This window comes from Cryptomeria japonica, chromosome 6 (assembly GCF_030272615.1).
Source record: "Cryptomeria japonica chromosome 6, Sugi_1.0, whole genome shotgun sequence".
NCBI lineage: Eukaryota > Viridiplantae > Streptophyta > Pinopsida > Cupressales > Cupressaceae > Cryptomeria > Cryptomeria japonica.
This window is the reverse complement of record NC_081410.1, coordinates 465619254-465641176: the sequence shown is the minus strand read 5'-3', so window position 1 is coordinate 465641176 and position 21923 is coordinate 465619254.

Below are 21923 nucleotides of genomic sequence, written 5' to 3'. Positions count from 1 at the left end.
TAATAGGAACACTCATTGAAGGAATGAATGAAGAAGTCGGATTGAATGAAGGAAGAGGGTTGATTGAAGAAGAGGGATTGCCCCCATGACTGGTGATCATAGGTGGGATGTCTTTTGTTGAAGTAGTCATTATGTTTGATGTAAAAGTAGGAATACTAGCAATAGAAGTCGTCAAAGGAATAGAATGATTGACTTGAGTAGGAGGTTGTGTATAACCTAAGGTTTCGGCACAACTTTTCATCGGCATCACATTCGAATCCACAATGTGCGCAATACCATGCAAAATATCAATTCCATTCTTATCACTTTGAACCATACGTTTTAGACCCTCAATTAATGAAAGAGCTTCGCTATCAGGGTATTCTTGAGACATCCATTGTCGAAAATCATCAAATTGGTTATCCAATTTTGAAAGTTGTTCTACAGAAACCTCATGGAGAGCTTCTTCACCATTAAGAGGATTAGAGGAATTACTCATGTCTTCGTTAAAAAGGACATTCAAATTAGGTTCCATCTCCTCAGTAATTACACCTTGGAAGGACTTAATTCTAAGGCTTTGTCTAACGGGAATAGTGTAAGTAGGGCTTATTGTTGTAAAACTCATGCACTAAAGAAAGAGAGAAGATTTTGAATTTTAGAGGTAGCAAATTTCAATAAAATCAGCCAATCTCCTAGATTTAAGCTGTAAAATGCAATCAGGACAATCTCCTGAAATTTCGGAAAAAATGTCCAGGACCGTGGCGCTCGGAGTGCACACGGTCCTCGCAACTTTTTTCGAAATTTTCAGGGATGAAAGTTATGATGATTTTAAAGCTAATCTGAAAAAATTGAGTGATTTTACAATCTATAGATAGGCCAAATTAAAGTTGCAATCTCGAAATTGAACCCTACCAAGATTGTTGAAAAATGTAAAATTTGAATTTTGAAAAAGAGAGGGAAACTGAAATTTTGAATTTTATGAATTTAGAGGGAATACTGAAAGCAATGCAAGTTTTGAAATTTAAAAGTTGACTCAATTTCATGCAAAATTCAAATTTGAAAGTGGAAATCAAAGTTGTTGCAATTAAACACTTAATTTCAAAAGTCACAAATTGCAAAAATTTGAATAAAACACTGAAATGAATGCTAACACACTTTTCAGATTTAGGACTGTAAGAAACACAATTTTGATAAAAATTTCAATTTCAACAATTTTTGAATGATTAGAAGCCTCAATCCAAGCAATCGCTAGACTAACTTTGACTTTAATTTTGAAGGTGTTAAAATTGATAAAATCAGCCAAAATTCTGGATTTTAGCAGAAAAATACAGTAAGATCTAGCTCCCGAAATTTCGGAAAAAATGTCGGGGACGATGGCGCTCGGGATGCACACGGTCCTCGCAAATTTTTTCCAAATTTTTCAGGGATGAAAGATATTGTGATTTTATTGCGGAATCCAAAGTTACAGCCGATTTGGAGGTGTTTTGATCAGTGAAATTATCAGTCAAAGGTTGAATCAAGGAGTTTTTAAAAATTAGGGTTTTGACATTTAACCATTTAATTTTCAGAATTAAAGCATAGATATGATTTGATAATTTGTGATAGAAGGGTAGATCTGAAACAAGCATTAACAATTAAACATTTCACAAGTTTAATTACTAAAAAGAAAATTTTAGGGTTTTTATGCAATCAACCTCTAAAATTTGCAAAAGATCAAACATGGAAATGCAATTAAGGAAGCAAAATTTTCAGATCTAACCATGAATAATCAGAATGAGGATGTTCACATCGGGTTCACCAAAATGTAAAGCAGAAAAATCGAACCCTAGTTGTTCTCCCCTCCCCAACTCCGAGGAGAGAGTCTTTTCACTTGGGAGAGACTTTACATTCAAAAGAGGGGTTGAAACCCACAAGATCCAATCCCACGCAATGCAAGATTGGATTCTAAATGAGTTTAAAAGGTTAAGATATCAAGGATACCCTCTTTTGTAAAGAATGTAGATAGAAAGATTGAACTAGGAATACATGTAAAGTAGGAAAGATTCGCTCATAAACAGAGATAGGGATATGGGGTGAAGCTGCGGACCTAGAATTAGCAATAAAATGTCGAGACGGTGCTGTTCTGCAAATTTGAGCGAAAGTTGACAGGATGATGGCGCTCGGCGTGCACACGGTCCTCCGAAAAATCCGCGAAACGAAGGAGGATCGGTTCGTCTCTGCACAAGGACTCCAGATCTTCAATTACAGCCGTGTACCTGCAACATGCGAAGGTGTAATGTATGTAGTATGTAATGTGTTGTAAGTGATCTCCTCTTCAATGGTTGAATCCTTGTCTTGAATGCAACACTTAGCCTTGAATGGAGACTTAGAATGATCAATTGCTTGAAGGAATGCTTGAATGCTTGAATGTTTGAATGTTTGAATATCGCTTTCGCCTTTGCTCATATATGTCCTCCTCCCTTTTTGAGAGAGGAAATGTAGTTTATATACTTGTCAATTAGGGTTAAAAGACTGATTTTCCCGACCTTAGGCCGACCAGGAAATGTTATTTTCCAATTTGCAAACATAAAGACCCGAAGCCCCAAAAGAGACCGGGCCCAAAATAGGGCCAGGGACCAGGGCACTGAGCGCCATGGTCTTGGGGGACTAGGGCGCTGGGCGCCCTAGTCCTGAAGGACCAGGGCGCTGGGCGCCATGGTCCCACCTCTCGGGACAGCAGGGTGCAAGGAAGATCAGGCCAGGGTGCTGAGAAATGCAGTTTTTGATGTCATGAACAAGTTTCGGGGTCTCCATTCAGGTTCCGTGTTGCATCACCATCATGAAGACCCAAATGCAGTTGAAATTGCAAGTGTCGCAATTTTAGGACACTACACAACTATGTGCTTGATAAGATCTGCTTCAGTTGCACTAAAAAAAACATCAATATAGAGCTTCTCAGATTACCACACAATCAAACTCTCAATATTCATTCTCAATCTCATACTTCATCTCATAACTCATCACACTTTTTATAAGCATCCACTTAGTCAACTACTAACCTTGGAACAATTTCCTAGGTTCAATGAATCTAGTCAATCTTGCAATACACGCTTTACTTATGTAGGCCACCGACTTAACAAGCCAATAATAAAACATAATCGGTACCAGTTTACCGATCTTAGTGACTTTGTTCTATCAGTTAGTTGTTCTTCAGGATTGATTGCTTTGTACATAATAAATCACTCATCCTATTGAATCTATCATTGTGGTGTGAAACAGAGCTACCTGATACAATCTCTAATGCTCCTGCAAAACCGCATCACCTAACTCTTCATTGATTGCTCATACTGGTTGCTTGAATATAGCTTTGTTCATATTTATCAGTTGAAGTCCTATTTGTCAGTTCACTGGTAAACTATCTCTTCTATCGGTTGGCCTAAAAGACTTAGATGACTATAAAAACATAGTTTCCATCAATGACTACATAAAACAAGTCATCAATCAACCTATTACATCAAAACATCATCATCAATCTAACATTTATCTATACCATGGCATGCTTACCCAGCACAAGCTGGGTAAGCTTGAGTACCAGAGGTAGGTGCTGGATACCATGGACTTAGTAGTTTGGAGACCTTATGTAGATTGTGATCCATGGATGGATAATGCTAGATCATGACCAATTATTATGTAGAGTAGATACTTGATTTGTTGGACTCCATTCATTATTGAGAGACAACTCATTCAGCGTGTTCTTAGATAGTTCAACAGGCCATAGGGTATGCCACAGGGTGTCACCATGCATGCACTAACATACAAGGATAGGCGACATTAGGGTCCTTATCTTTCATTTGATGCTGCATATGCAAAGTTTATAGCTATGTCATTGGTTCCTTTTGACTTGCAACCACATATCTTAGATGCTAGCACTACAAAGGACTATGCAAGATATCTAGCAGCTCATCCATTCCCATAGATTACAAATCCTAAAGATCCACCACATAGCTCATGGGATGAGGATGAGGATGAGGATGAGGATGACAACCTTTGATGAAGGAGGAGGAGGTGATGATAGGGTGGTTGAGGTGGAGATGGAAGAGGTGGGAGGAGAGGGGGCGGGAGAGGCAACAAGAGAGGCAGCCAAACACATGATCAGGGAGGACTCTTTGGTTTTCATGGCAGAGGACTGTTATTACCCATGGTAGGTAGGGATGTAGGTAGGGGTGGTTTGGATAGAGGACCATTACTACTTGGTGCAATCAGAGTTAATGTGAGAGATGGAGGTTGAGGAGATGGATTAGATAGGGGTAGAGGGAGTGGGAGAGAGGGGAGTGGTGGTGGAGCTCTTTTGTTTGGTTAGATTGGTCATGATCCCAATGTTTTGGTAGCTCATGGAGGGTATGATGAGATAAGTGTGAGATTTTGCCAAGATCAAGGGCATAATGAAAAGTATAAAATAGAGATAAAAGAATGACAAGAACAAAATGCATTCTCATCAATATGCAAATGATCAACTAGATTATGCAATATAATGAATATAGGCCTGCTTATATAGGCAAGGCCATATGGATGTACGAGCACACAATCATGACATGTGTCTCAATGAGAAACAAGGGTTGCTAAGAAATAATAGGGGTAGGTAGGAGAAATAATATAATATTCCACAAGAGGTGGATGACCCACCGAATGTGGAGTATAATAGAAAAATAAGACCACAAAAGGTGGAATTTCTCCTACAAACTCTATCCCTATGTGCACACTTCCCTAAGTGTCTCAAATCCAAACTATGAAGAGATGCATCATCCTAAGTTAACTTAAGTGTAATAATATCCTAAATGAATATTTATTTACACCAACACCCCCCTTAAGTGTAACTTAGGGGAATGAAGACTCAAGTGAACAATGCAAGATAGGTCCCGACTACTAGGCCATGATAGGTACCCATGTACAATATGCAAATGCAAGCAAAACAATGCAATGCAATCTCTCACAAACGGAGAAAGGGAGAAAACCCAGTGGGAAAAAACTCCCCCCCAAAGGAGAGATGAGTGTACAAAAGACTCTCAAAGAAGAAGGACAAAACCTCAAAGAAGAAAAAGTCCCCCCATAAGAGAGGAAGGAGAAGTCAGTTGACCCCCCCTAATGACACATCCTGCACCTCCAAAAGAGCTCGCAATTGCTGGAACTTACTCTTGGTGAAAGGTTTGGTGAATATATCTGCAACCTGCTCCGTTGTAGGACAAAACGATAAATCAATGACCTACTCTTGAATCAGCTCTCAGATATAGTGCATATGACTCTCAATGTGTTTGGTCTGCTGGTACTGGACTGGGTTCTTCAAGATTGCAATAGAACTTTGATTGTTGTAATGTAGAACTATGGGCCATGGAGTGGTGAACCCAAACTCTATAAGAATCTGCTAAAGCCAAATGATCTCAGTTGCTGCATTAACAACTCCTCAATACTCAACCTCAATCGAAGAAAGAGCAATAGCATGCTACTTCTTTCTCTACTAACAAATGGGGCCTGAACCAAGGGGAAAACTATAACCTAAAGTAGACTTACGATCATCAAGATCGCCAGCCCAATCAGAGTTTGTGTAACCAACCAAGCGAAGTCCTGTGCTTGCTGCATAGTGAATCCCATAGTGATGTGTACCCTAGATGTAATGAAGGATGTGTTTGGCAGCTTTCCAATGAAGCTCATGTGGTTCATGCATGAAGTGGGAAACCATGCCAACCGGAAATGAAATATCAGGGTGTGTATGAGTCAAGTAGATGAGACTACCCACAAGATGACGATACAAAGTGGCATCAACTAATGGAGAAGAACACTAAGCCTCAAGCTTGACTCCTGAAAGAAAGGGAGTCGGGGCAGGCTTACAATCATCCATATGAAAGCGTGCAAGTAGATCAAGAGCATACTTGGGTGATAGTGTAATCCCAGAAGGTGACTATGAAATCTCTATCCCAAGAAAGTAGTGCAAAAGACCCAAGTCAGTCATAGCAAATCTGTCATGCAAAGCAGATTTGACCCTACTAATGATGGATGCGGTACTCCCTGTAATGATCAAATCATCAACATAGAGCACAAGTATCAAGTGAGAGTCATCCTATCACAAAATGTATATATTTAGATCAGAATGACACCTGGTGAACCCTGCTGAGAGAAGAAAGGAATCCATCTTGGCATACCAAGCCCTGGGGGCCTGCTTAAGGCCATAGAGAGATTTCCTTAGTCTGCAAACCAAGGAAGTATCCTGGATGAAACCCTGCGGTTGCTCCATATAAATATCATCATCAAGATCCCCATGAAGAAAATCATTCTTCACATCCATCTGATGTATAGCCCAACCATGAGCTACAACAATAGCAAGTGTCAAGCGAATGGAGTTCATCTTTGCTACTGGTGCAAAGGTCTTAGTATAGTTAACACCTATAACCTAAGAGAAACCTTTCGCAACAAGCCGAGCCTTATACTTATCCACACTACCATCCACTACAAACTTGGTCTGATAGATCCACTTATATCGAACCATCTTTCTCTCCTTAGGGAGATGGACTAAATCCCATGTGTTGTTCCTCATCAAGGAACTATACTCTTCCTCCATAGCTTGGTCCCACTGAGGAAAACCTGATGCTTCCCAAAATGTCTTTGGATCAGAAGTGGTAGCAATGAATGCATGTGGAATATCCTGATGCTTTGATCGAGTCCTCTGTGTATCTAAAGGATCCCCAATAAGAGAACCAATGGACTCAAGTGTCTGTCGAGCCCAATGAGGTCTAGGTGGAGGTGGAGAATGAGGCTCCTCAACTGCAAGTGGACCCTGCGGAGGTGTAACCCTACGAGTCAAACTTAAAGGAGTCTTATCATCTAAATCACTAGCATCACTATCCACAATGGAGGAAGGTGGAGGAGGTAGAGAGGCTAAGCTAGGAGAGATTTCCTCAAAGTGAACACTCCTCTTAATAAACACCTCATGTGTCTCAGGATCCATCAATATATATGCCTTAACACCCTCAGGATATCTAGCAAATATGCAAGGCCTACTCTACGATTCCAATGCCTTACATTTCTGTGGAGGTATGCGAGCCCATGCTGGACACCCAAAGACTCTTAAATGTCTCACAATAAGTTTCCTACCATCCTAAGCCTCAAAAGGAGTAATGCCTTGCAAAGCATTGTGAGGAACCCGATTTTGGATGTGTGTGGCACAACTAATAGCCTCTGCCCAAAAGGTGGGATCAAGAGAACATGCATGTATCATACAGCTAGCCATTTCTTTGAGAGTTCTATTCTTGCATTCTGCAACTCTGTTCTGCTATGGAGTATATGCAACAGAATGTTGAATATCAATCCCCTCAAATGTACAAAAATCCTCAAGTCTCTTGTTCACATATTCCCTTCCATTATCTGTACGAACAATCTTGACCACTTTACCAGATTGCTTCTCCACACGAGTCTTGAAGTCCTAAAATATGTCAAATACTTCACTCTTATGAATGAGAAAGTAGACCAAGTGAAGCGGGAGTAGTCATCAATGAAGGTGAGGACATAGCGGGCCTTGCTAAATGAAGGTGTTGGAAATTGAGCTTCTACATCGATGTGAACAAGTTGAAGAACTTCCAAAGCTCTCCAAGGTTTCCCCTTATCAAAATTCTCCTCGGGATGCTTTCCCATGGAACAACCTGAGCATACACCCTCTAAAAAATTGATTTGAGGTAGACCTATGACCATGTCTTTAGTGTTGAGCTGCTAAAGATAGCGGTAGTTGAGGTGACCAAACCGCTCATGCCATAGCTTACTTTTAGAATTTGAATGAGTAAGCAAGGCCCTAGAAGGTAAACTTGGCATAAAGTGGGAGAATGAATAAAGCCTTGAGATGTCATTGACTTGTCCCACTTCTACCAAGGCATCATCATCAAGTTCCTTTACCATAATTGAATTAGGTGTAAACTCAACCTTTTTGCCATTCGCATAGTGAGTGATTTGGTAGATAGAGAGAAGGTTGGTAGAAAAGTTAGGAACATAAAGAACATTCTCAAATGTTCCATCATCCATGTCAACCAAACCTTTCCCTTTAGCCTCTACTTGTGAACTAGAATAAGGACATGAAGACATTGTATGTTGTCATTGATGTCAATATGCTGAAGAGGAGAGAACCGGTATAACACTGTGAACCAGCATTTGTGCCAAAGTGATAGGTGTGTTTGTTTAAGGTGAACCGACATGTGGTTATGGGAACCGGCACATGGAAGCTTTGTATGACTACCGGTTGGTAGTCTCAACTTCAGGGTTTCTGGTTGAAGTGTCTCAAGCCTATGTGACTCAATCGGTGACTTTGTGGGATGAGTTAGCATTGTAATGAAGAACAGATCATGTTGCCATGTCAGCCTTGTGCGCGTGAAGGATCTTGCATGAAGGAGATTGTCCCTATCTACCTCGGAAATGTGTGAAGTCTGTAAATGGTGATAACATTTGATGGATTATTAGCCGCCATGAGATCGGTGGAAAATGAACGATGGAGAACGTCTTGAGATTGGATCAAGACTATTGCATTTAATGCAATGTGCTCAATGGTCAGGATTGAACTGTTTGAGTTGCTTAACCTAACAGGTTTAGGGTTTAGGGTTTATGCTACCAACCTATCTATTTCCTATAGGGTTAATGTTGTGTTTCTTTCTGAGGTTGTTGGAAAAAGTTGTGTGTGTGTATCCAAGAAAAGAGATACGTGATTCTTGCCAGACCAGAAGAGAGAAGTGATACCTCCAGAGTGTAAGTGCAAAAGGTGAAGAGGAGCTAAAGTGGATCTACATTGGCATTGAGTGCTACTACCAGATCATTGTAATACCTATTGATCTCTAGCCACTTCAACAGTTGGGAAATCCCTTAACAGGGTAGCTTTAACCGACTTGTTGTAAATCCTTTAACAGGGTGACTCAAAACCATCGAGTTCTTAAAATCCTCTAACAAGGTAACCTTTAACAGGGTTTAACCCTTAAACGGGTATTCTAGCCATCCCTTAACCGGGTAATCCCTAATAGGATCGGTTCCTAACAGAACCTATTGTATCAATGTTTAACTGGACAAGGCTCCTAACAAAGCAGACTTCTAAAGAGTTAAAAAACAAGCTTGTGGGTATTCATCCCCACCGTGGTTTTTCCCAATTGGGTTTCCACGTGAAAAATATGTGTGTCATATATGATGTCTTTTGCATGTGATGATATGTTGTTTTCTGTCAAGCGGTGAATCATGTTGATCTAGCTGTTTATATATATATCTTTGATGGTAGATTACCTGTTCATACACTAGGGTGAAATGAAAATGAAGTATTAGATTGTATGAGAAGATAAGTGTCAACCAGTTTATTCTTGTCTCAGTTACTCTGGGTTTTGCCGATTGTACTCTGTTTAAGATTGGTGTTAATGTTTGTCTGCCTAAGCACAGTGTCTGTTGACAAACCAGTTTAGGATTGTGTTTTTGTCTATACTGATTCACCCGCCCCTCTCAGTACCGGTTTGGTACTATCTGTTCATCACTGGGTTATCAATTGGTATTAGAGCATCCTCCAGGTCCTCTGTGTTATAAGCTTAACCACTTGAGGTAAAGATCCCAGTCTAATGATGAAGAGGGAAGGTCCAAAGTTCAACAGAGAAAATTTCAGTATATGGAAAGACAGAATGAAGATATACATCAGAAGCATGGGTGCTCAACACTGGAGTTATGTTGAGATTGCCTATGTTGCTCCTACTGGTACTCTCACCGATGACCAAAAGAGAGAGATGCAGGAGAATGGGCAAGTCATGGAAGCCCTAATTAGTAGTCTATCTGACATTAAGTTTATTGATGTCCAAGATAAGGTAAATCCCAAAGAGGTATGGGATACTCTTGAAAATATCTATGGTGGTGATGAGCATGTAAAACAATCTAAGGAAGAAAGCCTTAGAGGGAAGTTTGAAGACATGTGGATGGTTGAAGGTGAGAACATTCAACAGTATGGAATAAGAATAAAAAATGTTGTTGGAGATATCAAGAGTGCAGGTGGTAAAATGGAAGATTCCACTATGGTAAGAAAAGTCCTGAGATCCTTATTACCGGTCCATGCAATAAGGGTTGTTGCTATTCAGGAGTTGAGATCAATAGACAAGACTAAGGTATCCCTAGACTCCATCATTGCAAAGTTGACAACCTATGAGATAAATAGTTTTGATGGCAGTGTTCAAAAGACTGAATCAACTCTTAAAGCTTTTGTTGTACCATCCAGAAAAGGAAAAGAAGCTAGCACTAGTGGTGAACCAAGACAGAGCAGAGAAATGCATGATGAGGAGATTCTGATGGCATTTGAAGCTCTTCTTGCTAGGAAAATCCCTAAAGGGACTGACAAATATAGAGGTAAGCTCCCTTTGAAATGATTTTCTTGCAACCGGATAGGACGTATAGCTGTAAACTGTCCTAATGGTGACAACAAGGACAAACCAAAAAGGTTTAAGAAATTCAAAGGAGGAAACCAGAGAAACTGTTTTGTGGTAGTTGATGAAGGTGTCACAAATGAGGAATCAAAAGATGAAGAAAATGAAGATATTATGTTTGTTGTTGTCAAGGAAGATGTGTCAGACAAGAAGGCTCTTGTCTCTCGGTTTGATAATTCCAATGAGTGGATTAATGACAGTGGTTGTTCTCACCATATGACTGGTGATCGAAGAAAGTTTCTATCCTTGGAAGAGTATGATGGTGGTGTGGTTTGCTTTGGTAATGATGCACCATGTATGGTCAAAGGTAGAGGGTCCATCTCTTTGAATGGAAAGAGTAGTGCTGACAATGTGTATTGGGTTGATGGTCTCAGACATAACCTTTTGAGTGTTGCCTAGCTAAATGACAGTGGTCTCACTCTAGAATTCAAGAATGGAGTGTGCAGAATCAAAGGAAAGAATGGTGAATTGGTGGCCACCGGCATGCAAACCAAAGGTAACCTATTTTAGTTGAATGTAAATATAATTACATTTCTTATGGCTAAATTTGATGATAGCTGGATATGGCATAGGAGACTCTACCATGTAAACTTTGATAACATTGTGAAGGCTAGTAAGATCGAGGAAGTTAGAGGGTTGCTGATGCTAAGCAAACCAGATAATACCTTGTGCAGAGAGTGTCAATTGGGGAAAATCTCTTCCTCAACCTTTAAAGGTAAACCTTTCATTGCTAACAATTTGCTTGATCTTGTGCATACTGATTTGTGTGGTCCTATGAAAACTACGAGTGCGCAGGGTGATAGGTACTTCATGATTCTCACTGATGACTGCTCAAGAATGATGTGAGTCACATTCTTGAAAGATAATTCTAAAGCTTTTGTAAAGTTCAAATCTTTCAGAGCATTAGTGGAGAAGGAAAGTGGTAAAAGGATCAAGTGCCTTAGATCTGATCAAGGAGGGGAATTCACTTCCGGTGAATTCAACAAGTACTGTGAAGAACATGGCATCAAGAGGCAACTGTCTGCCCCCCAGACTCCACAGTAGAATGGCCTAGTAGAGAGGAACAACCAGTCTATGGTTGAAGTAGTTAGAACTATGTTGATTCAAGGAAAAGTTGCTCAGACCTTTTGGAGAGAAGCGGTGAGCACTGCACTCTACACAATGAACTAGGTACTCATTAAGAAAGGTAAGGATAAAACTCCTTATGAGTATTGGACCAGTAAGACACCTATGGTTAGCTACTTTAGAGTGTTTGGTAGCAAATGTTACATCAAGAGGAGCAAACACCAGAGCAATTTGATATGAAATGTAATGAGGGAATATTCCTAGGGTATTCCACCAAGAGCAAAGCTCTCAAGTGTTTCAATAATAGGACTCAGAGAATTATGGAAAGCATCAATGTAAGAGTTGATGAAACCTCTGAGAAAACTAAGGAAACTGGTAGTGAGCAAGCGGTAAATGAACCGGTTGTAACCTTCTGGGAACCAGTTGTTAGTCAACCAAGTACCAGTAACAGTGTTCCTACACCGATAGATGTAGATGTTGATATTGATGGAGATGAGGATGAAGAAGAAAAGAAAGAGGAATCTATCAAGACCATTCCTCGGTATGTCAAGCTGAATCATGATCCTAAGCAGATCATAGGAGATAAGGATGCAGGAATCCTTACAAGAAGAAAGGTCAGAGAAAACTCATGTATGATCTCTGAATTTGAGCCTAAATCATTCAAAGAGGCACATAAAGATGAAGACTAGCTCAAGGCAATGGAAGAGGAAGTTGACTAGATAGAGAAAAATGGTACATGGTCTTTGGTACCCAAACCGGAGCATAAAAATGTCATTGGTACCAAATGGGTTTTTAGAAATAAGATAAATGAGGATGACACATTGATTAGAAACAAAGCCAGACTGGTGTGCAAAGGATATGCCCAAGAAGAAGGAGAATACTATGGAGAAACCTTTGCTCTTGTAGCCAGATTGGAAGGAGTTTGTATGCTTCTTGCATATGCAGCTTTTAAAGGATTCAAAGTATATCAAATGGATGTAAAATCTGCATTCCTAAATGGTGTACTTGAAGAGGTGTATATAGAGCAACCAGATGGGTTTGCCTTATCTGAAGATAGTGACATGGTATGTAGGCTACATAAAGCCTTATATGGTCTAAAGCAGGCACCTAGAGCATGGTATGAACGCCTGCATTCCCATCTTATGAAGATTGGCTTTGAGAGAACAAGCAAAGATAGCAATATCTACTTGAAGTCTGAAGGAGATAAGATCCTGATCTGTGAGGTATTTGTTGATGACATTATCTTTGGTGGAGATGACAAGATGAGTCATGAGTTTGCAGATGAGATGAAGAAAGAGTTTGAGATGTCACTCATGGGGGAGATTGAGTTCTTCATTGGACTGTAGATCCAACAGATGAAAGATGGAATCTTTATCACTCAATCCAAGTATGTCAAAGAGGTGTTGAATACCTTTGGCATGGAAGATAGCAAACCAGTTGGTACACCGATGGTGACTGGTTGTAAATTATCCAAAGAGGATGACTCAACATTGGTTGATGAGAAGGAATACTATTCAATGATTGGTAAGTTGCATTATGTAGTGCATAGCTGACCACATATTGCACATGCAGTTGGCATTACTGCAGGGTTCTAGAAAATCCCAAGAGAATCCCACTTGGTTGCAGTCAAGCAGATTCTTAGGTATCTGAAGGGAACTATTGATTATGGATTGTGGTATCCATTTAGCAAGGATTTCAATTTGAAAGCATTCATAGATGCTGATTGGGCAGGTAATGTAGATGACTGGAAGAGCACAACCGGTGGTGCATTCTTTCTCGGTGGTAGACTAGTCTCATGGATGAGTAAGAAGCAGAGTTGTATCTCCCAGTTTACAGTGGAAGCAGAGTATGTTGCAGCTTTCATGAACTACACTCAAACAATTTGGATGAAGCATGCATTGAATGGCTTCAAAGTTCCTGTATTTAAACCAGTAAGTATATTTTGTGACAATACTAGTGCAATTAACATCTCCAAGAATCCGGTTTTACATTCTAGAACCAAGCACTTTGAGCTAAAGTATCATTTCTTGAGGGAAAAGGTTCGGAACAAAGAGATTGCACTGGAACATGTTTCTAGTAAGGAGCAGTTAGCAGATATATTCACCAAACCTCTCCCAAAGGCTACATTTATGTACTTAAGAGGTGAATTAGGGGTGTTGCCCCTTCATGAAGTAAACTAAAGGTATATGCTCCACATCAGTCAAGTATTGCATAGTCAAATTTTTCTTCAGGATTGATGTGTTGAAGGATGCTACTCCTCAGGGGGAGTAGCATTATGGAATAGGGAAGCTTGTGCCTCCACTTTGGCATTGTTGTCAAAGGGGGAGAAGAAGAGAAGCAAAGAAGATATCTGCATAAATTAGGGGAGAAGATGTGAAGCAGAGAGATATCTTTGTATATTGCCGTCAATGCCAAAGGGGGAGATTGTTGGCATTATGTGAACTTGTATGAGGACATGATGACATTGTATGTTGTCATTGATGTCAATATGCTGAAAAGGAGAGAACCGATATATGTGAGAACCAATATAACACTATGAACCAGCATTTGTGCCAAAGTGATAGGTGTGTTTTTTTTAGGTGAACCGACATGTGGTTATGGGAACCGGCACATGGAAGCTTTGTATGACTATCGGTTGGTAGTCTCAACTTCAGGGTTTTTGATTGAAGTGTCTCAAGCCTGTGTGACTCAATCAGTGACTTTGTGTGATGAGTTAGCATTGTAACGAAGAATAGATCATGTTGCCATGTCAACCTTGTGCGCGTGAAGGATCTTGCATGAAGGAGATTGTCCCTATCTACCTCGGGAATGTGCGAAGTCTATAAATGGTGATAACATGTGATGGGTTATCAGCCACCATGAAATCGGTGGAAAACAAATGATGGAGAACATCTTGAGATTGGATCAAGACTATTGCATTTAATGCAATGTGCTCAATGGTCAGAACCATTTGAGTTGCTTAACCTAACAGGTTTAGGGTTTAGGGTTTATGCTACCGACCTATCTATTTCCTATAAGGTTGATGTTGTGTTTGTTTCTGAGGTTGTTGGCAAAAGTTGTGTGTGTGTATCCAAGAGAAGAGATATGTGATTATTGCCAGACCAGAAGAGAGAAGTGATACCTGTAAAGTGTAAGTGTAGAAGGTGAAGAGGAGCTAAAGCAGATCTGCATTGGCATTGAGTGCTACTACCAGATCATTGTAATACCTATTGATCTCTAACCACTTCAACAGTTGGGAAATCCCTTAACAGGGTAGCTTTAACCGACTTTCTATAAATCCTTTAACAGGATGACTCAAAACCATTGAGTTCTTGAAATCCTCTAACAAGGTAACCTTTAACAGGGTTTAACCCTTAACCAGGTATTCTAGCCATCCCTTAACCGGGTGATCCCTAATAAGATCGGTTCCTAACAGAACCTATTGTATCAGTCTTTAACCGGACAAGGCTCCTAACAGAGCAGACTTCTAAAGAGTTCAAAAACAAGCTTGTGGGTATTCATCCCCACTGTGGTTTTTCCTAGTTGGGTTTCCACATGAAAAATATGTGTGTCATATGTGATGTCTTTTTCATGTGATGATATGTTGTTTTCTATCAAGCGGTGAATCATGTTGTTCTAGTTGTTTATATATATATATCTTTGATGGTAGATTACCTGTTCATACACTAGGTTGAAATTAAACTGAAGTATTAGATTGTATGAGAAGATAAGTGTCAACCAATTTATTCTTGTCTCAGTTACTCTGGGTTTTGCCGGTTGTACTCTGTTTAAGACCGGTGTTACTGTTTGTCTGCCTAAGCATAGTGTATGCTGACAAACCAGTTTAGGATTGTGCTTTTGTCTGTACTGATTCACCCCCCCCTCTCAGTACCGGTTTTGTACTATCCGTTCATCACTGAGTTATCAGTATCATCAGCTATGTAAATGTGAGGTACCTTAGATGGCTTCAATGAAGAAAATTGCTCCTTTGTAGAACCCATGTGATATGAGGCACCCGAGTCAAGTATCCACTGCTGTGAAGAACCTATTGTAGCCACAAATGCTTGCCCTTTTCTCTTAGAATGTGAGGAAGAGGAAGGAGTTGAATCCTTCTTTGTGTATGTGGATGGCAAGTTGATGTTGTTTTTCTTAAGAAGATTAGTTAACTCATCAACTTGCTTTGTGTGGCATCGATGGTCATCATGACCATACTTCTTGCAATATGCACAAGTTGGTTTATCCTTCTTAGGCAGTGTTCCCTTCTTGGAAGAGGATGATTGTCCTTTTTCCTGTTGTGGCTTTGACTTAGAGTGCTTCTTCTTCTTGTTGGAATCTTTACCTTGACCTCCTTGATTCCCTTGATTAGCCACCAAAGCCTTGGACTTTGAAGACTTGAGAAGCCGCATGTTCAACAAATTAGATTGTTCCAATATCAACATTTCTGAGAAAGCATAAAATGAAGGCATAACATAGGAACTCCCCACTGTCAAACGATGAGTTTGGAAGCTAGACACAAATGTTGCATATTCTAGTGCAAGCTTGTCCAACAAGTTGAATATCAATTGAGCATCCTTTTTGTCAATTCCACAATCCTTAAGCTTTGCTCTTAGCTCATTTGCTTTGGTGATATAATCTTGGATTGTATCAAAACTCTTGGGATCCAAGTTGGTGAGCTCATTTTCAATTTTGTAACCTCTGATTTCATCAACTTGACCATACAATTTCTGAAACATATCCCAAGCATCTTTGATGGTATTACACTTCTCAATATGAAAGATGAGGTCATCTAATACATACTTGCGCAAAGTTCCAAGAGCCATGCAATTCTTAGTTAGCCATTCTAACTGAGCATTAGGATCAACCTTAGGATCAAGTGGTGTTGCTATTGTTCCATCTATGTAATGCGTGAGACCTTTTTCCATTAATTTGCTCCATACTTTAATTTTCCATTATGCATAATTATGTGGAGTTAAAGGTGAAAATTTATGATGAATCATTGCAAAAAAAATGAAAGAGCACAAGGAAATTGAGGCACAATCACACAAGACACCCCCCCAAATTCACTCAATCAAAGAACCCCCCCAAAAGTGATGATTTGGCACTTTATACTTAGTGCGTGTACAATGGGCCACTTGCAAAAAATGGCAAAGTGGACTTCTGATTTCAATTTTACAATTGCCTCAATAAGGCCAAAAGAGACTCAAACTAATAGTGCAAGAGATCTAAACTAAGATCCAAGCAATTTACAAGTACCAAATAGGCCAAATAAGACCAATATCTGAAAGTACAACTTCCACTTAAAATATTTGAAATATAATCATAGATTATGAAAGTAGACAAAAACGCATGCACTTTTTTAAAAAAAAGGACACCTGAAAAGGAGGTTGTATGAGCTCAAATGAGGCTTTTGAAGTTGCAAAATTGAGGATTGGACAGGTATAGCTGAGAGAATCCAAAAATTCTGAAAAACTTGTGCATCAAAATCATAAAATAACCATACCAATGTGAAGAGCACAAAAAATTAGCCCAAATAAAAAAAAATTGGACCCAAAAAGAAGCAAAATTGAGCAAGTTATGGGCCTCCAAATTTGACCTAAAAATCCAAACTGCTCAATGGAGAGGGGTCTAAAAATTTCCAAAGAAAATGCTGACTAGGCGCTGATTGGGTGCTAACTATGCACTGCTGATAGGGTAGAAGGTACGGATCCCAATAACAATTTTCAAAAAAAGAATTATTTTGTTTTTTCAAAAAAAAGTTTTTAAATCCAAAATAATTTTTCAGAAATTTTTTTTTTTGAAAAAAAATCCGAAAATTGCATACAGTACCGCCCGAATTGGGTACAAAATTTCCTCCACACCCAAAAATCGATTTTCACCAAAATAGGTCAAGTTTATACTCGATTTTTAAGGAAACAACCTCCCAGATGCAATGGTGAAGTCTAAAACGCTCTAAGATGCCTCCAAAAAATGTAGTCCCTCAGATCTGAAAATAGAAATCTTCCAAGATGTCTCTAAAAACCAATCAATGAAGCCCCAATGGCTCTGATACCATGTGAGATTTTGCCAAGATCAAGGGCATAATGAAAAGTATAAAATATAGAAAAAAGAATGACAAAAACAAATTGTATTCTCATCAATATGCAAATGATCAATTGGATTATGCAATACAATGAATATAGGCCTGCTTATATAGGCAAGGCCATATGGATGTATGAGCACACAATCATGACATGTGGCTCAATGAGAAACAAGGGTAGGTAATAAATACTAGGGGTAGGTAGGAGAAATAATATAATATTCCATAAGAGGTGGATGACCCACCGAATGTGGAGTGTAATAGCAAAATAAGACCACAAAAGGTGGAATTTCTCCTACAAGCTCTATCCTTATGTGCACACTTCCCTAAGTATCTCAAATTCAAACTACGAAGAGATGCATTATCCTAAGTTAACTTAAGTAAAGTGTAATAATATCCTAAATGAATATTTATTTACACCAACAATAAGTGTCGGTGAGGATTTGGAGGATGATGTACCATTGATCAGTTTCTAGATTACCAGGATACAAGAGATGGATGCCTCAGTAGAGGAAGATATGTCATGGGATGAGGCAGGTGGAGATGTGTAGATGCACGATGATGCACCTAAGGGCCAGGATGATACTCCTAGTTTGAGGGCACAAATTGCATAGCTCCAGACACAGATTCAGACTCTTACCTTAGAGAGAGACACTACCCTACATGAGAGAGATACTGCTTTTGAGCGATATGGGAAGGCAGAGAGCATGCTAGAGAATATAGAATAGATGAGCACTGGAGGTCTTACAGCAGATATAGTGAGGGAGATGTTACGCATTGGGAAGGAGATTCTTCACTAGCACGGGCTATATTAGAGTGTGGTTCCTCAGAGTTAGAGGGAAGGTAGTTATGTTTCCACCACACAATGATTAGGCAGATAGGGTCAAACAGAGAGTGGTGGTGTCATGGGACCACCTCGCAGAGACCTAGATCCAAGAGTCAGACCATCTGGAGGAGGAGATGCCCCCCATCAGAGACGTATAGATTCTTGTGACAGTGACATATGATATATTTAGAGACTTGATTTTACCTTTGATGTTACCCTATGGGACTTGTACATTATTGATGATTTTTGATATCATTGTATACTTGGACATTTCTGTGTTTTATGATGATATGCAAACATTGATGGACTCTATATGATGCTACTTTGATATGCATGCATATTATTGTGATAATTTCCTAATTATGATTTTTATATGATGATCTATATGATGATGACTTTATTTCTTTATCTAGATGATGATGATTATGTTGTGATCTAGATGATTATTTTAATGATATGATCTAAATACATTTCTTATATGAATGATGTTGTGATGATATATATGCATTGATTATGATGACATGATTCTACATATGATGATGTTATAATAATTTTATGATACACTTATGATAATATCTTTGATATTGATGATACTCATGTGATGCCTATTCTTGTGGATTGTATGTGCATATGATGATGTTAAACAATATGATGATATGTTCTAAATGATTGATGAAATGCTTACAATGAGACACTATATGTAAATGAAAGTAAACTCAACTAATGAATAAGATAATATACCAATGAACTAAATCAATTCTAAATGATTAATGAAATGAACCTAATGAATGAATGAATGCAACTCATGCAAATGTTTTTTTTTGTTCAAGTATACTCAATCATTATTTTCAATCATTGATCATGATTAATGTGAAAATTGAATGATATAATGAATGGATAATGAATTCTTATAATGTAAATGCAAATGCAAAGACTTACCTAAATGATATTTGTCATCTTTCTAGCTTTTTAGTGCAGTGCTTCAATTCATCATTGAACTTTTAAAATGTTGTAAGAAAATACAAGCACCTACGTATAATTATACCAAGATGCCCTGAGTATCTGTTACATAGATTTTGATTTAGCAAGTTAATACAAACATCTAGGTACAATGAACCAAGATGACCTGGGTATTTCTTGCATCAACATAGAAGGATTATCCCCTTCCATGTATGACTCAGCATGTCCTCGATGATCTTTTTCCAATCATGTCCTCAGACAAGTACATAGATTACTAAGGGATAAACCACAAACAATAGACAAAGAAAAATCATCATGCCCTATCATAACTCCTCTAGTCTTAGACATCAACGAGTTACATAGGGAACATGATTGACGGAAATCAAGATACAAACATTGAATTATGTATGTCACATGTATGTTCTCTTAGTTAAAATAGATATAATCATACAAATTAATGATTGTTGATATGTGTTGTCACTTGTTTGTTGAATCTCAAAATTTTGAGTTTCTTGATTCAGTCTTTGTCTATATCCTGTTTTTGTTTAAAACTTGTTGTCTTATTGCTTGTCGTCTGTTTCTCAAAATCCAAATTGTTTCGTGACTAGGTCAAGGATTTTTCCCCCAACTAAGTTCATGATTTTACCCCTAGCTAGAAACAAACTTTATTATGGATATACAGTGACGATCAAAACCATGGTGAGATGGCTATGCCTGATTATATACAAAAGGCTTTATTATGAATATGCACAGATGCAACAAATGGATGCGGAAAGAAATGCAAACTCATAGATAGAAGAGACAACTTTTAGATAGCACCTACTGCAAGGTTTTTTCCATCTCTTTTTATTGTATTTTTCCATATATTTGATTTTTTCACTGTTTTTGTTGTTTTTTTCGTTGTTTTCGTTGTTTTTGTATTTTCCTCTTATCTACTTTTTATGTTTTTTCTTTACTATTTCAGACATAGAACTTTTTCAGGTGCATGGTATTAATTGGTTCCTTGAACCATTCACCCTCCGGTGTAGACAACCTGTAAGCTCCAAATCCATATGCAACTATTATGATAAAAGGACCCAGCCAATTTAATTTAAAGTTTCCCTTTTTTCTCTATCTTACTAGTTGCATGGATTTTCTCTAAGAACAAGATCTCCCAACTTAAATACTCTAGGCTTAACTAGGCGATTATAGATCCTCGTCATGCTTTGCTAATATACTTTTAAGTGATCTGAAGCATTCTGGCAATGCTCTTATAACAATTCTAGTTCTTGCAACCTCAATACAATACTCTCTATTCATCATCTGGAATGAGTCCCTTTAGTGATACACGTAGAGAAGGTATCTATACTTCAATTGATAGGATTGCTTTTGATCCATACACAAGGAAATATGGAGCTTCTCCAATTGGTGTATGAATGCTAGTGCGATAATCCCATAGAGCAGTATTCAACTGAACATGCCAGTCCCTACAAGCCTCATTCACTATCTTCTTCAATATTTTGAGGATTTTTTTGTTAGATGCCTCATCTTGTCCATTCCCTTGAGGTTAGTATGGTGTTGAGAACCTATGTTGGATTTGGAATCGCTCACATAGTTCTTGCACATCTTAATTTTTGAACGGTCTTCCATTATCAGTGATAATGGAGATGGGAATGCTATAGAGGCAGATGATGTAATTAAGGATGAAAGATGCAATTTGTTTTCCTATCACTATTGTTAAAGGGGCCGCTTCAATCCATTTAGTGAAATACTCAGTTGCAGTCAAAATGAACTTGCCTCCATTTGAAGATGAAAGGTTAATCTTTCCCACAAGGTCCATTCCCCATTGAGAAAATGACCATGATACTGCCAAAGGATGCAATTCTTATGCCGGTGCATGGATAATATTGCCATGAATCTAACATTGTTCACAATTTTTAGCATATGTGAAGGAATCTCTTTCCATAGTGGGCCAATAATACCTAATCAAATGAGTTTCTTAGCTAACATAAGACCACTTGAATGTGTGCCACAAATATCTTCATGGACTTTGTTTAGATATTTTTCGGATTCTTCACATTCGAGACACCTTAGGAGTGTGTTATCCAAACCTCGTCTATAAAAGATATCGACAATAATGGTATAACGGGATGATTGACCAATAAAGTTCTGCTTCTGATTTCAGGATAAGTTTGGGGGAAGGATATTGTCTTTTAAGTACAAATAGGTTTGGCTATATAGTGAGGCATCAATTCCAGATATATTGCAGACAATTTGGATATTATGGGAATTAGGGGTAGGATAAAATATTTCTTCCACCAGGAATTCATAATGCTCTTGATTCTCTTGAGTTTGTATAAGAGATTCTATTGTCTCCATGGAATCCATTGCTTTATTTTCATTCCTTAGAATCTGAACAAATATGATTTCAGTAAAGTATTCCTTGAAATATTCAACCAATTTCTTGTAGGGTATTAGTTTATCATCCTTAGTTTGGTATTCATTATTTATCTAGCTGATAATGAGCTGTGAATCTCCATATACATGTAACTCTTTGATATTCTACTCAATATACATCTTCATCCCAATGACTAGTGCCTCATATTCTACA